The sequence below is a fragment of the Scyliorhinus torazame genome, chromosome 7 (assembly GCF_047496885.1).
Source record: "Scyliorhinus torazame isolate Kashiwa2021f chromosome 7, sScyTor2.1, whole genome shotgun sequence".
NCBI classification, from domain to species: Eukaryota; Metazoa; Chordata; class Chondrichthyes; order Carcharhiniformes; family Scyliorhinidae; genus Scyliorhinus; species Scyliorhinus torazame.
Window position 1 is genome coordinate 36,146,394 of NC_092713.1, and position 14,677 is coordinate 36,161,070.

Consider the following 14,677-nt stretch of genomic DNA (forward strand, 5'->3'; position numbering starts at 1 on the left):
CAGGGGTAACCATCGGTTTGTCCCGGGGAGGATGAACGGGGGGTTTCAGAGCTGGCATCGGGCGGGGATTAGAAGAATGGGGGACCTGTTCATTGATGGGACATTTGCGAGCCTAGGGGCACCAGAGGAGAAGTTTGGGCTACCCCCGGGAAATGCTTTCAGATACATGCAGGTGAGGGCGTTTGTGAGGCGGCAGGTGAGGGAATTCCCGTTGCTCCCGGCACAGGAAATTCAAGACAGGTGATCTCGGGCGTATGGGTGGGAGAGGGCAAGGTGTCGGCAATATACCAGGAGATGAAAGAAGAGGGGGAGGCGTTGGTAGAGGAGCTGAAGGGTAAATGGGAGGAGGAGCTGGGGGAGGAGATTGAGGAGGGGCTATGGGCTGATGCCCTAGGTCGGGTTAATTCCTCTTCCTCGTGTGCCAGGCTTAGCCTGATACAATTTAAGGTGGTTCACAGAGCGCACATGACGGGGGCGAGGCTGAGTAGGTTCTTTGGGGTAGAGGACAGATGTGGGAGTGCTCAGGATGTCCGGCGAACCATGTCCATATGTTATGGTCATGCCCGGCACTGGAGGGGTTCTGGAGGGGAGTGGCGGGAACAATATCTAAGGTGGTGAAAGCCCGGGTCAAGCCAAGCTGGGGGCTAGCAATATTTGGAGCAGTGGACGAGCCGGGAGTGCAGGAGGCGAAAGAGGCCGGCATTCTGGCCTTTGCGTCCCTAGTAGCCCGGTGAAGGATCTTGCTTATGTGGAAGGAGGCGAAGCCCCCCAGCGTGGAGGCCTGGATAAATGATATGGCTGGGTTTATAAAGTTGGAGAGGATAAAGTTTGCCTTGAGAGGGTCTGCGCAGGGGTTCTACAGGCGGTGGCAACCGTTCCTAGACTATCTCGCGGAGCGTTAGATGAAGGTCGGTCAGCAGCAGCAGCAACCCGGCGGGGGCGGGGGAGGGGGGAGGGGGGTCTGTCTGGGGGGTATTTGAGCAAGATAATACATGAAGGATCTGGAAAACTGGCATGTACGGGAGGAATCCAATGTACAAAGTTCTGTAACATATCGTTTTACCATGTTACATCTTGCTATGTGCGTTTTCTTTCTATTTGTTACGAGGGGGGGGGGGGGGTTGTTTGTAAGGGTGAAAAATTGTGTTAAAAACTTTAATAAATATATTTAAAAACAAACAAACACATGGATAGGATGGGTATTGAGGGATACGGCACAAGGACATACTGAGGGTTTTGGCAAAGGTTGGTATTATGACCGGTACAGGCTTGGAGGGCCGAAGGGCCTGTTCCTGTGATGTTTTGTTCTTCGTTCTTTGTCTCTAAGGCAGAAGCCTAGAGCGAGGGAGCCGCTGCGGCCGGTGATTGTGAGACTCCACAAGTTTGTGGAGAAGGAAAAGATCCTGCGGTGGGCCAGGGGGAAATGGAACTGAGAATGGGAGGGGAACAAGATCCAAATTCATCAGGGCATTGGCGCAGAGCTGGCGAAAAGGCGTGCTGGGTTCCACAGGGCCAAGGCAGATCAAGTTTGGGGTGTAGTACGCGGCAAAACCGTTAGGTGAGTCCTATTTGGAAATCCCAGGAGAGGTTTGCAGGTCTGGAAGAGCCGCATGCGGGAGAGGGTAGAACTCCAGAAGGGAAGCAAAATCAGGTGTCTGCAAGTGAGGGATTTTGCACAGAAGGTATGGAGAGGATTTCCCAAGCTACCGGAATGTGCCCTATTTGAACGGACGCTGTTTCCAGAAATGGAAGGGGAGGATCAGGGACATATAGGGGTGGCGTGGCTGGGGGACCAGGTGGGAGAGCAAGTGGTGAGGATCGAGGATGAGTTGGGGGGCGGGGGGGGGGGGGGGGGGTGGGGGAGGAGATAGGATGTGGAGTAAGGCGCTGCGCAGGGTGAATTCAATCTCGTTGTGTGCGAGGCTGAGTTTGATACAGTTTAAGGTGGTTCTTCCAGGGGGTAGTTGAGAGGGCCAGCGAACCACGTACATATTTTGTGGGGCTGTGAGCAGTTGGAGAGGTGATCCTCTACTGTGAAGACAGAGGCAAAATATTGGTTCAGTGCCTCCGCCATCTTTGTGTTCCCCATTATTTCCTCACCAGTATCGTCCTCTAAAGGGCTAACATTTATTTTAGCTTTCTCTTCTGTTTGTATACTTACAGAAGCTCTTGGTATCAGTGTTTATGTTTTTTGCTAGTTTCCTTTCGTAGTTCATCTTAGCTTTTCTGATTCTATTTTTAGTAGGTTTTTGCTGACGCCTAAAGTTCTCCCAATCCTCCAGTTTATCACGAGCTTTTGCAGTATACTATGCCCTAGTTTTTGCCTTTATATCCTCCTTGACTTCCGTATTTAGCCATGGGACATTTTCTCCCTTTTACAATTCCTCTTCCTCTCAGGAATATACTTTAATTGAGAGGTGTTTAACATTTCCCTGAACATCCGTCATTGTTCCTCAACTGTCCTACCCTCAATTATTTGTGCCCAGTCTACTTGGGCCAACTCTTTCCTCAGGCCTGTATAATTACCTCTGCCCAATGTTAAAACTCGAGTATGGCACCATGTTCTCTCTCACTCGATCTGAATTTGAAATTCTAGCATGCTGTGATCACTCCTTCCAAGAGGATCCTGAACGACAAGACTATTTATCAACCCTTCTGCGTTACATAATTCTAAATCTAAAATAGCCTGCTGTCTGGTTGGCTCCATAACATATTACTCTAAGAAACAATCTCTTGGACTTGTTGGCCCCGTTGATGGCGAGGACGTTCAATGAGGCCAGGGAAGGGGGGACTCAACCCCCGACGATGTCGGAGGCGACGATATCGCTAATTTTGAAGAGGGACAAAGATCCGTTGTAGTGCGGGTCCTATAGACCTATTTCACTATTGAACGTGGACGCCAAATTGCTGGCAAAGGTACTGGCATCGAGGATAGAGGACTGTGTCCTGGGGGTAGTGCACGAAGACCAGACAGGGTTCGTAAAAGGGAGACAACTGAATGTTAACGTGCGACGACTATTAGGGGTGATAATGATGCCCCCAGTGGAGGGGGAGGCAGTGATAGTGGCGGCAATGGACGCAGAGAAGGCATTTGATAGGGTGGAGTGGGAGTATTTATGGGAAGTGTTAAGGAGGTTTGGGTTTGGGGACGGGTTTATTCGCTGGGTTAGACTACTTTATGGGGCACCAACGGCAAGCGTAGTTACAGGTCGACATAGATCGGAGTATTTCCGATTATATAGGGGAACAAGACAGGGATGCCCGCTGTCTCCACTGTTGTTTGCGTTGGCAATTGAACCTTTGGCCATGGCGTTGAGAGACTCCAGGAAATGGAGAGGGGTGATTAGAGGGGGAGAAGAACACCGAGTCTCGTTATACGGGGATGACCTATTGCTATACGTGTCGGACCCAGCGGGGGGGGATGATAGAGGTTATGCGAATTTTGAGGAGGTTCGGGGAATTTTCGGGGTATAGGCTAAACATGGGGAAGAGTGAATTATTTGTGATACATCCAGGGGACCAGAGTAGAGAGATAGAAGGCTTACCGCTAAGGAAAGTGGAAAGAAACTTCCGATACCTGGGGATTCAGATCGCTAGGAGCTGGGGAACCTTGCACAGACTTAATTTGACACGGCTGGTAGAACAAATGGAGGAGGACTTCAAGAGGTGGGACATGCAGCCTCTATCGCTGGCAGGCAGGGTGCAAGCAATTAAGATGACGGTCCTCCCGAGGTTCTTATTTGTATTTCAATGTCTCCCTATATTAATCACCAGGACCTTTTTAATAAAATAGATAGGAGCATCACGAGCTTTGTGTGGGCAGGGAAAGTTCCGAGAGTAAGGAGAGGGTTCCTTCAGCGTAGTAGGGACAGAGGAGGACTGGCACTACCGAACTTGGGAGATTATTATTGGGCCGCCAATGTGGCAATGATACGTAGATGGATGATGGAGGGTGAGGGAGCGGCGTGGAAAAGACTGGAGAGAAAGTCCTGTAAAGGGACGAGTTTAGAGGCGCTGGTGACGGCACCGCTACCGCTCTCAACTAAAAAGTATACCACGAACCCGGTGGTGGCGGCAACACTGAACATATGGGGACAGTGGAGGCGACAGAGAGAGGTGCGGGGAGCCCTGGTGGGGTCCCCTATCAGGAACAACCATAGGTTCGCCCCAGGAAGAATGGATGGAGGATTTCAGAGCTGGTACCAGTTGGGAATTAGGAAGGTGGGAGATTTATTCATAGATGGGACTTTTGCGAGCTTGGGAGCATTGGAGGAAAAGTATAAGTTACCCCGGGGAAATTTCTTGAGATATATGCAGGTGAGGGCGTTTACTAGACAACAGGTGAGGGAATTTCCGTTGCTCCCGACACAGGGGATACAGGACAGGGTGCTTTCATGGGTGTGGGTCGGAGAGGGCAAGGTCTCAGAGATTTACAGAGAGATGAGGGAAGAGTGGGAGGAGTCGGTGGGAGAACTAAAGGGAAAGTGGGAAGAAGAATTAGGGGAGGAGATAGAAGAGGGTATGTGGGCTGATGCCCTAAGCTGGGTAAACTCCTCTTCCTCATGCGCCAGGCTTAGCCTGATTCAATTTAAGGTGCTACATAGAGCACACATAACGGGGGCAAGATTGAGCAGGTTCTTTGGAGTGGAGAACAGATGTGGGAGGTGTGGCGGGAGCCCGGCAAACCACGCACATATGTTTTGGGCGTGCCCGGCACTGGAAGGATATTGGAAGGGAGTGTCGGGAGTGATCTTGCAGGTGGTGAATGCCCGGGTCAAACCAAGCTGGGGGTTAGCTCTATTTGGAGTTGCGGAAGAGCCGGGAGTGCAGGAGGCGAAAGAGGCCGATGTCGTGGCCTTTGCGTCCCTAGTAGCCCGGCGCAGGATCCTACTTATGTGGAAGGAGGCGAAACCCCCCGGACTGGAGGCCTGGGTAAACGATATGGCGGGGTTTATTAAACTGGAGCAGATAAGTTTGCCCTGAGAGGATCGGCTCAAGGGTTCACCAGGCGGTGGCAGCCATTTCTCGATTACCCAAGGGAATGTTAGAGGGAAGACAGATGACCAGCAGCAGCAACCCAGGGGGAAGGGGGGGGGCTTTAGTTTAGTATAGGTCAATAGATAATGGGGTTTTGTTACTTGTGTTTTGTTAAAAATTTCTATTTTGTTATCGTTCCGTTTGTTTTGTAAGAGGGAAAAATGTTGTTTGGGAAAAAATTTTCAATAAAATATATTTAAAAAAAAGAAACAATCACTTATGCATTCTATAAAATCTCCCTCGAGGCTACCCTTGCCAATTGATTAATCCAGTCAATATGCATGTTAAAATGGGGCTGGTATAGCACAGTGCGGGTTCAATTCCCGAACCAGCCTCCCTGAACAGGCGCCGGAATGTGGCGACTAGGGGCTTTTCACATTAACTTAATTGAAGCCTACTTTTTATTATTATTAAAATCACCCATGATTAGGACATAGAACATAGAAAATACAGCACAGAACAGGCCCTTCGGCCCGATGTTGTGCCGAACTTTTGTCCCAGATTAAGAACAAATTAATCTACACCCCATCATTCTACCGTTATCCAGTTACCTATCCAATAGCCGCTTGAAGGTCCCTAATGATTCCGACTCAACTACTTCCACAGGCAGTGCATTCCATGCCCCCACTACTCTCTGGGTAAAGAACCTACCTCTGACATCCCCCCTATATCTTCCACTATTCACCTTAAATGTATGTCCCCTTGTAATGGTTTGTTCTGCCCGGGGAAAAAGTCTCTGATTGTCTACTCTATCTATTCCCCTGATCATCTTATGAACCTCTATCAAGTCTCCCCTCATCCTTCTCCGTTCTAATGAGAAAAGGCCTAGCACCCCTCCACCTTTCCTCGCAAGACCTACTCTCCATTCCAGGCAACATCCTGGTAAATCTCCTTTGCACCTTTTCCAAAGCTTCCACATCCTTCCTAAAATGAAGCGACCAGAAACTGCACACAGTACTCCAAATGTGGCCTGACCAAGGTTTTGTACAGCTGCATCATCACCTCACGGCTCTTAAATTTAATCCTCTGTTAATGAACGCTAGCAAACCATAGGCCTTCTTCACATCTCTATCCACTTGAGTGGCAACTTTCAAAGATCTATGAACATAGACCCCAAGATCTCTCTGCTTCTCCACATTGCCAAGAACTCTACCGTTAACCCTGTATTCCGCATTCATATTTGTCCTTACAAAATGGACAACCTCACACTTTCCAGGGGTTAAACTCCATCTGCCACTTCTCAGCCCATCTCTGCATCCTATCTATGTCTCTTTGCAGCCGACAACAGCCCTCCTCACTATCCACAACTCCCACCAATCTTTGTAAATTTACTGACCCACCCTTCAACTCCCTCATCCAAGTCATTAATGAAAATCACAAACAGCAGAGAATCCAGAAACTGATCCCTGCGGTACGCCACTGGTAGCTGGGCTCCAGGCTGAATATTTGCCATCCACCACCACTCTCTGACTGCTATCGGTTAGCCAGTTCATTATCCAACTGGCCAAATTTCCCACTATCTCATGCCTCTTTACTTTCTGCATAAGCCTACCATGGCGAACCTTATCAAATGCCTTACTAAAATCCATATACACTAAATCCACTGCTTTACCTTCATCCAAGTGCTTTGTCACCTGTTTAAAGAATTCAATAAAACTTGTGAGGCATCTTCCTTCCTAACAAGTATCTCCTCGAGCTTACCAGTCTGTTTCACACTGTCCTCTCCAACAATATGGCCCCTCTCATTCGTACATACTGAAGAAAAGTACCCGTTCAAGACCTCTCCGATCTCTTCCGACTCAGTACACAATCTCCCGCTACTGTCCCTCGATCGGACCTACCCTCGCTCTAGTCATTCTCATATTTCTCACATATGTGTAAAAGGCCTTGGGGTTTTCCTTGATCCTACCCGCCAAAGATTTTTCATGCCCTCTCTTAGCTCTCCTAATCGCTTTCTTCAGTTCCCTACTGGCTATCTTGTATCCCTCCAGCATCCTGTCTGAACCTTGTTTCCTTAGCCTTACGTAAGTCTCCTTCCTCTGAACAAGACATTCAACCTCTCTTGTCAACCATGGTTCCCTCACTCGACCATCTCTTCCCTGCCTGACAGGGACATACATATCAAGAACACGTAGTATGTTCCTTGAACAAGTTCCACATTTCAATTGTGTCCTTCCCTGACAGCCTATGTTCCCAACTTATGCACTTCAGTTCTTGTCTGACAGCATCGTATTTACCCTTCCCCCAATTGTAAACCTTGCCCTGTTGCACACATCTATCCCTCTCCATTATTAAAGTGAAAGTCACAGAATTGTGGTCACTATCTCCAAAATGCTCCCCCACTAACAAATCTATCACTTGTCCTGGTTCATTACCCAAGTACCAAATCCAATATGGCCTCTCCTCTGGTCGGACAATCTACATACTGTGTTAGAAAAGCTTCCTGGACACACTGCACAAACACCACTCCATCCAAACTATTTGATCTAAAGAGTTTCCACTCAATATTTGGGAAGTTGAAGTCACCCATGACTACTACCCTGTGACTTCTGCACCTTTCCAAAATCTGTTTCCAATCTGTTCCTCCACATCTCTGCTGCTATTGGGGGGCCTATAGAAAACTCCCAACAAGGTGACTGCTCCTTTTCTATTTCTGACTTCAACCCATACTACCTCAGTAGGCAGATCCTCCTCGAACTGCCTTTCTGCAGCTGTTATACTATCTCTAATTAACAATGCCACCCCCCCCCCCCTCCTCCTCCCTAACCCTTATTGAAACATCTTATATTTCTCACATGTGTAAAAGGCCTTGGGGTTTTCCTTGATCCTACCCGCCCAAAGATCTTTTATGCACTCTCTTAGCTCTCCTCCCCTTGTGAGGGGCTGGTTTAGCACAGAGCTAAATAGCTGGCTTTTAAAGCAGACCAAGGCAGGCCGGCAGCACGGTTCAATTCCAGTACCAGCCTCCCCGAACAGCCGCCGGAAGTGGCGACTAGGGGCTTTTCACAGTAACTTCATTCGAAGCCTACCCGTGACAAGTGATTTTCATTTCATTTCATCTATAACCAGGAATCTCCAACAACCATTTCTGCCCCTCTTCTATCCAATTTTCCATGATGGCCACAAAATTGTAGTCCCAAGTACCAGTCCATTCCTTAAGTTCACCCACCCTTATTCCTGATGCTTCTTGCGTTGAAGTATACACACTTCAACCCACCTGCGTGCCTGCAAGTACTCTCCTTTGCCAGCATTACCTTCCCCACTGCCTCACTACACGCTTTGACGTCCTGAAACGTCGGCTACCTTAGTTGCTGGACTATAAATCCGGTTCCCATTCCCCTGGTGTGATGAATGGTTAATGTACCCTTAACACCATGTAGGTGATGCCCCTTTAAGACCGGGTTTGGAACCCTGCGGGACTCCGCCCACCAGGGAGCCGTATATAAGGTGACGCTGTGTAGGCTGCACTCAGTAAGCACATGTCTCTGTAGCTGGCTAGTTCTCTGCTTATTAAAGCCTGCATTTACCATTCCACACTCTTGTGTCGTTATTGAGGGTACTACACCTGCCAAATTAGTTTAAACCCTCCCAGTGTGCAGGAATCGATCCGGGGGGGGGGGGACCTCCGGTGGCACGTGTTGTGCCATTCTCACAAGCCCTCATTATTTCATGGTTTATACTATGACCCATTTTGCAAGTATTGCTCGGGGGGGCCTGTAAATTACTCGTATGAAGGAATTTTTTTCCTTTGTTTTTTATTTCCACCCATGTCGATTCAACATCTTGGCCTTTAGTGCCAATATAAATTTCTTAATACAGCCTTGAAGTTATCTTTAACCAATCAAGCAACTCCACCTCCTGTTCTATCCTGTCGATCCTTGAGTACCATCGGACATTAACTCCCAGTCCTGGTCCTCCTGCAACCATGTTTCAGTGATCCCCACCAAATCATATCCATTTGTCTCCATTTGTGCCGTCAGCTCATTGACTTTATTCTGCATACTGCTTTAGGTACAAGGTTTTTATTTAAAAAAAAAAAAATTTAGAGTACCTGATTAATAATTTCAAAAACTTTTTAAAAAAATAAATAAAAGCATTTCAAAAATCACAGTTCAAAACATCTCTTCTCCTGGGACCGGACTTCAAACATCCCAAACATGCATTTTCAGCGGGGGGACCCACCCCGTATGCGCTGCTCCCCCTCTACATCTGTGCTGGATTCAGGCCTCGCCTCAGGCTTCGCTCCTCCCCCGCCGCTTGCTTCGAGCTAGATGCCCCTGCTCCTCCAGTCACGCGGGGTGGGGGGTCCCCACCACCTCCAAACCTGCCCGAACCGGCACCCGTCCCTCAGGCACCAACGGCCGAAGAAATCGCGACCGGCGCAACTACAGGGGAACTTCCGGAAAACGGCACAATGCCACCGACCGGCAGGAGCCCCTCTCCAGTGCGACCGCTCTGCTCGCACGCGCCACCGGAAGTCCGTCCCCCCCGGGTTCGATTCCTGCACACTGTGCGGAGTCTGCACGTTTTTCCCGTGTCTGTGTGGATTTCCTCCCACAAGTCCCGAAAGACTTGCTTGTTAGGTGAATTGGGCATTCTGAATTCTCCCTCCGTTTACCCAAACAGGCGCCGGACGATGTGGCGACAAGGGGATTTTCACAGTAACTGGTACCTGGGCAGCACGGTAGCACAAGTGGATAGCACAGTGGTTTCACAGCGCCAGGGTCCCAGGTTCGATTTCCCCTCTGGGTCACTGTCTGTGCAGAATTTGCACGTTCTCCCCGTGTCTGCGTGGGTTTCCTCCGGGTGCTCCGGTTTCCTCCCAGTCCAAAGTTGTGCAGGTTCGGTGGATTGGCCATGATAAATTGCCCTTAGTGTCCAAAAAGGTAAGGAGGGGTTATTGGGTTAGGGGATAAATAATACAATAAAGATTATTGCTGGTACTTTGAGGCTGATACATTGAGGCTGGAGACTGGGTTTGCTGGAGACAGGAAGTGGGCGGGGCCTGAGGGCAGCCTGTGACGTCAGTGGAAAGTAGTCTCCCAGCGGTGCGGGGGATTGTGGTGCTGCCCTTCACCTTCAGCACCGAGGCTTCCAGGAGCGGCGGCGGTAGCGGGAGCGGGGATAGGGTAAGAGGCCTTCCCCCGCCGCGGCTCGGCTCCCCCGGCCAGGCCAGGTCCAGCGCGGCTCCTTCCCCGGCCCGGCGCGGCTCCTTCCCCGGCCCGGCGCGGCTCCTTCCCCGGCCCGGCGCGGCTCCTTCCCCGGCCCGGCGCGGCTCCTTCCCCGGCCCAGCGCGGCTCCTTCCCCGGCCCGGCGCGGCTCCTTCCCCGGCTCGGCCCGATCCGATGATCTCCCCGCCCCCCCCCACCAATGATCTCTCTCTTCCCCCCCCCCCCCCCCCCCATGATCTCTCTTTCCCCCCCCCCCCCCCCCCCATGATCTCTCTTTCCCCCCCCCCCCATGATCTCTCTTCCCCCCCCCCCCATGATCTCTCTTCCCCCCCCCATGATCTCTCTTCCCCCCCCATGATCTCTCTTCCCCCCCCCATGATCTCTCTTCCCCCCCCCCCATGATCTCTCTTTTCCCCCCCCATGATCTCTCTTCCCCCCCCCCATGATCTCTCTCTTCCCCCCCCCCCCCATGATCTCTCTCTTCCCCACCCCCCCATGATCTCTCTTCCACCCCCCCATGATCTCTCTTCCCCCCCCCCATGATCTCTCTCCCCCCCCCCCATGATCTCTCTCCCCCCCCCCCCCCATGATCTCTCTCCCCCCCCCCCATGATCTCTCTCCCCCCCCCCCCATGATCTCTCTCCCCCCCCCATGATCTCTCTCCCCCCCCCATGATCTCTCTTCCCCCCCATGATCTCTCTTCCCCCCCCGTGATCTCTCTTCCCCCCCCCATGATCTCTCTTCCCCCCCCATGATCTCTCTTCCCCCCCCATGATCTCTCTTCCCCCCCCATGATCTCTCTTCCCCCCCCCCATGATCTCTCTTCCCCCCCCCATGATCTCTCTTCCCCCCCCCATGATCTCTCTTCCCCCCCCCATGATCTCTCTTCCCCCCCCCATGATCTCTCTTCCCCCCCCCATGATCTCTCTTCCCCCCCCCATGATCTCTCTTCCCCCCCCCATGATCTCTCTTCCCCCCCCCATGATCTCTCTTCCCCCCCCCATGATCTCTCTTCCCCCCCCCATGATCTCTCTTCCCCCCCCCATGATCTCTCTTCCCCCCCCATGATCTCTCTTCCCCCCCCATGATCTCTCTTCCCCCCCCCATGATCTCTCTTCCCCCCCCATGATCTCTCTTCCCCCCCCCATGATCTCTCTTCCCCCCCCCATGATCTCTCTTCCCCCCCCCATGATCTCTCTTCCCCCCCCCATGATCTCTCTTACCCCCCCCATGATCTCTCTTACCCCCCCATGATCTCTCTTACCCCCCCATGATCTCTCTTACCCCCCCCCATGATCTCTCTTACCCCCCCCATGATCTCTCTTACCCCCCCATGATCTCTCTTCCCCCCCCATGATCTCTCTTCCCCCCCCATGATCTCTCTTCCCCCCCCATGATCTCTCTTCCCCCCCATGATCTCTCTTCCCCCCCTCATGATCTCTCTTCCCCCCCTCATGATCTCTCTTCCCCCCCCTCATGATCTCTCATCCCCCCCCCATAATCTCTCTTTCCCCCCCCCATGATCTCTCTTTCCCCCCCCCATGATCTCTCTTCCCCCCCCCATGATCTCTCTTCCCCCCCCCCCATGATCTCTCTTTCCCCCCCCCCCATGATCTCTCTTCCCCCCCCCCATGATCTCTCTTTCCCCCCCCATGATCTCTCTTTCCCCCCCCCATGATCTCTCTTTCCCCCCCCATGATCTCTCTTTCCCCCCCCATGATCTCTCTTTCCCCCCCCATGATCTCTCTTTCCCCCCCCCATGATCTCTCTTTCCCCCCCCATGATCTCTCTTTCCCCCCCCATGATCTCTCTTTCCCCCCCCATGATCTCTCTTTCCCCCCCCATGATCTCTCTTTCCCCCCCCATGATCTCTCTTTCCCCCCCCATGATCTCTCTTTCCCCCCCTCCCATGATCTCTCTTCCCCCCCCATGATCTCTCTTTACCCCCCCCCCATGATCTCTCTTTCCCCCCCCCCCCATGATCTCTCTTTCCCCCCCCCCCATGATCTCTCTTTCTCTCCCCCCCATGATCTCTCTTTCTCTCCCCCCCCCATGATCTCTCTTTCTCTCCCCCCCCATGATCTCTCTTCCCCCCCCCCATGATCTCTCTTTCCCCCCCCCAATGATCTCTCTTTCTCTCCCCCCCCCCATGATCTCTCTCCCCCCCCCCCATGATCTCTCTCCCCCCCCATGATCTCTCTCCCCCCCCCATGATCTCTCTTCCCCCCCCCCATGATCTCTCTTCCCCCCCCCCATGATCTCTCTTCCCCCCCCCCCATGATCTCTCTTCCCCCCCCCATGATCTCTCTCCCCCCCCCCCCATGATCTCTCTTCCCCCCCCCATGATCTCTCTTCCCCCCCCCATGATCTCTCTTCCCCCCCCCCATGATCTCTCTTCCCCCCCCCCATGATCTCTCTTCCCCCCCCCCATGATCTCTCTTCCCCCCCCCCATGATCTCTCTTCCCCCCCCCCATGATCTCTCTTCCACCCCATGATCTCTCTTCCACCCCATGATCTCTCTTCCACCCCATGATCTCTCTTCCACCCCATGATCTCTCTTCCACCCCATGATCTCTCTTCCACCCCATGATCTCTCTTCCACCCCATGATCTCTCTTCCACCCCATGATCTCTCTTCCACCCCATGATCTCTCTTCCACCCCATGATCTCTCTTCCACCCCATGATCTCTCTTCCACCCCATGATCTCTCTTCCACCCCATGATCTCTCTTCCACCCCATGATCTCTCTTCCACCCCATGATCTCTCTTCCACCCCATGATCTCTCTTCCACCCCATGATCTCTCTTCCACCCCATGATCTCTCTTCCACCCCATGATCTCTCTTCCACCCCATGATCTCTCTTCCACCCCATGATCTCTCTTCCACCCCATGATCTCTCTTCCACCCCATGATCTCTCTTCCACCCCATGATCTCTCTTCCACCCCATGATCTCTCTTCCACCCCATGATCTCTCTTCCACCCCATGATCTCTCTTCCACCCCATGATCTCTCTTCCACCCCATGATCTCTCTTCCACCCCATGATCTCTCTTCCACCCCATGATCTCTCTTCCACCCCATGATCTCTCTTCCACCCCATGATCTCTCTTCCACCCCATGATCTCTCTTCCACCCCATGATCTCTCTTCCACCCCATGATCTCTCTTCCACCCCATGATCTCTCTTCCACCCCATGATCTCTCTTCCACCCCATGATCTCTCTTCCACCCCATGATCTCTCTTCCACCCCATGATCTCTCTTCCACCCCATGATCTCTCTTCCACCCCATGATCTCTCTTCCACCCCATGATCTCTCTTCCACCCCATGATCTCTCTTCCACCCCATGATCTCTCTTCCACCCCATGATCTCTCTTCCACCCCATGATCTCTCTTCCACCCCATGATCTCTCCCCCCCCCATGATCTCTCCCCCCCCCATGATCTCTCCCCCCCCCCCCCATGATCTCTCCCCCATGATCTCTCCCCCCCCCATGATCTCTCCCCCCCCCCATGATCTCTCCCCCATGATCTCTCCCCCCCCCATGATCTCTTCCCCCCCCCATGATCTCTCCCCCCCCATGATCTCTCCCCCCCCATGATCTCTCCCCCCCATGATCTCTCCCCCCCCCATGATCTCTCCCCCCCCCCCATGATCTCTCCCCCCCCCATGATCTCTCTCTCCCCCCATGATCTCTTCCCCCCCCCCCATGATCTCTCCCCCCCCCCCATGATCTCTCCCCCCCCCCATGATCTCTCCCCCCCCCCCATGATCTCTCTCTCCCCCCCCATGATCTCTCTTCCCCCCCACCATGATCTCTCTTCCCCCCCCCATGATCTCTCTTCCCCCCCCCCATGATCTCTCTTCCCCCCCCCATGATCTCTCCCCCCCCCATGATCTCTCCCCCCCCCCATGATCTCTCCCCCCCCCATGATCTCTCTCTCCCCCCATGATCTCTTCCCCCCCCCCATGATCTCTCCCCCCCCCCCCATGATCTCTCCCCCCCCCCATGATCTCTCTCTCCCCCCCCATGATCTCTCTTCCCCCCCCCCATGATCTCTCTTCCCCCCCCCCATGATCTCTCCCCCCCATGATCTCTCCCCCCCATGATCTCTCCCCCCCATGATCTCTCCCCCCCATGATCTCTCCCCCCCCCCATGATCTCTCCCCCATGATCTCTCCCCCCCCCCATGATCTCTCCCCCCCCATGATCTCTCCCCCCCCATGATCTCTCCCCCCCCATGATCTCTCCCCCCCCATGATCTCTCCCCCCCATGATCTCTCCCCCCCCCATGATCTCTCCCCCCCCCATGATCTCTCCCCCCCCCATGATCTCTCTCTCCCCCCATGATCTCTTCCCCCCCCCCATGATCTCTCCCCCCCCCCATGATCTCTCCCCCCCCCCCATGATCTCTCTCTCCCCCCCATGATCTCTCTTCCCCCCCCCCATGATCTCTCTTCCCCCCCC

At 53.0% G+C, this 14,677-nt stretch overlaps 1 protein-coding gene and 1 long non-coding RNA gene across 2 annotated transcripts in view; one reads left to right on the top strand and one right to left on the bottom strand.

Moving 5' to 3' along the window:
- The window catches only part of LOC140426148 (uncharacterized), a 165,656-nt gene extending 155,631 nt beyond the window's left edge, over nucleotides 1-10,025 (bottom strand). The window contains exon 1 of the long non-coding RNA XR_011948137.1: nucleotides 9,710-10,025. This is a non-coding gene — a long non-coding RNA (uncharacterized lncRNA). The remainder of the gene's footprint in view (nucleotides 1-9,709) is intronic.
- Nucleotides 10,026-10,060: 35 nt separating this feature from the next.
- The window catches only part of hccsb (holocytochrome c synthase b), a 65,823-nt gene continuing 61,206 nt past the window's right edge, over nucleotides 10,061-14,677 (top strand). The window contains exon 1 of the mRNA XM_072510551.1: nucleotides 10,061-10,166. The gene's annotated coding sequence lies outside the window, so the exon portion shown is untranslated. The remainder of the gene's footprint in view (nucleotides 10,167-14,677) is intronic.